Here is a 1,855-nt window from a genome sequence, read left to right as displayed (position 1 = left end):
GATGACCAGCCTGGGAGGGGAGCTGGAGAGCCCTGCTGCCTGCGGTGGACTGTCCCGGAGAAGCCACGGTGACGACAGGAAGAGATGTAACAGCTGATGCGCATGAAGCCTCTACTGGCACAAGTCACCGTGCGTGCTGCTCACAGCAGCCCCGTAAGGGAACTGGACTACCAGTACACCCATTTTACAGGCGGGGAAATGGAGGCACAGAAAGGTTGGGTAACTTGCCCACGTTTACATGGCCAGTGGGGCTGGAGCTGGGATTTGAACCCAGTTTCTACTCTTGAGAGCTACTGAAAATCCGCCTTCAGAGAGGGGACGTGATGAGAGGGATCTGGGGAAGCTATGAGGCTGGAAGGGACCTTGAGCCCGCCCCAGGGTTTGCTCCCTCCTGCGGCCCCGCCCCTCCCTGCGGCCCCTCCTTCCCCTGCTGTCCGAGGGAGGGGAGGGCGTGGCTCCAGTCCCAGTCCTCCGCCCGGCCTGTGCTGGGCGCCCCCAAACCACCGGCGTCTCATCCCTAAAGGGGGCCGAGAGTAGCAGCCGGGCGCCTCTCCAGGCTGTCACGAGGGTGGGATCAGATATAGGTGTGGAAGCCTCAGGAAAGCCCAGCTCTCCTGCTCCAGCCGCTTGGCCGCCAAGAGGGGTCTGGCTCCCTGTGCCAAGCCACACCTTCCCCCTACCCCCGCCATGGTCGGACCCCGAAAAATGGCAGGACTGGACACGTTCTCTCTGTTGAAGGCTCTGGCCTGCCTGGTCGCTGTCTTAGGATCTCTCAGAAGTCAGGCAGGTGCCAGGAGGGGAGAGTCCCCTGTCTATCCCCAGCCGTGCACAGGAGCAGGGCCCTCCCCAAGGCTTCCCTATGTCCCTATGCCTTGAATCTCATCCTGAAAACAAGGTCCTTGGACCTGCCGACCTGCCAGGTTTCTTCCATCTTCAAGATTCTATCCTCCAGCTGAACCGAGGACCCCTGCGCGGCTGCTCCTCCCAGCCCCCCGCCAGAGGCCCCAACTCTTGCTCTTCCTTCTCGAAGGCTGCTGATGGAACCTCCTTTTCTGGGGATCGAGGCCCTGTTGTCCCCAGAAGCTGGGGCACTATTGTGCAGAGGGGTGGCGTTGATAGGTGTGACGGTCCTGGGACTGAGCCCCTCTTGGCAGAAAGAGAGCCTTACACAGGGGCCAGCAAAGAGGGTTCAGATTTGGGAAGGCGGATGTCAGGGACAGAATTCTCCAGAATGGCGCCATCCAGTAGAGACTGTAGGCAGGCCGTGACCCGGAGCTGCTGGTTTGATGTCACATTATAAGAAAAGAACAAACGGGCGAAGTTTATTATTTTCTTTCTTTTCCTTCTTCTTCTTTTTTTTTTTTTTTTTAGGGCTGCACCTGCAGCAGGTGGAGGTTCCCAGGCGAGGGGTCAAATTGGAGGTGGAGCTGCCGGCCTACACCACAGCCATGGCAACCCCAGATCTGAGCCACATCTGTGACCTACACCGCAGTTCTCGGCGATGCCGGCTCCTTAACTCACTTCCAAGAGCGGCCAGGAATTGCACCTACATCCTCATGGGTACTATTCGGGAGCCGCAAAGGGAGCTCCCAGGTGAAGTTTATTTTAATAATATATTTCATTATCTCGATCTCTGCAAATGTGATCATTTCAACCCGTGAATCCGTTTAACATCCGGATTGAGATACTTTTCGCTCTTTGTTCACAGAAGACCTTTGACACCCAGCACATCTCCTTGTGGACCAGCCACATCCCATGTGCTCCGTGGCCATGGGTGGTGTGGTCGCCCTGGTGGACGGCACAGCTCTGGGGATGGAGATGGATTTGAGACCCACCCGTACTGCCAGCCGGCCAT

This window comes from Phacochoerus africanus, chromosome 4, assembly GCF_016906955.1.
Source record: "Phacochoerus africanus isolate WHEZ1 chromosome 4, ROS_Pafr_v1, whole genome shotgun sequence".
NCBI classification, from domain to species: domain Eukaryota; kingdom Metazoa; phylum Chordata; class Mammalia; order Artiodactyla; family Suidae; genus Phacochoerus; species Phacochoerus africanus.
This window is presented reverse-complemented; position numbering follows the sequence as displayed.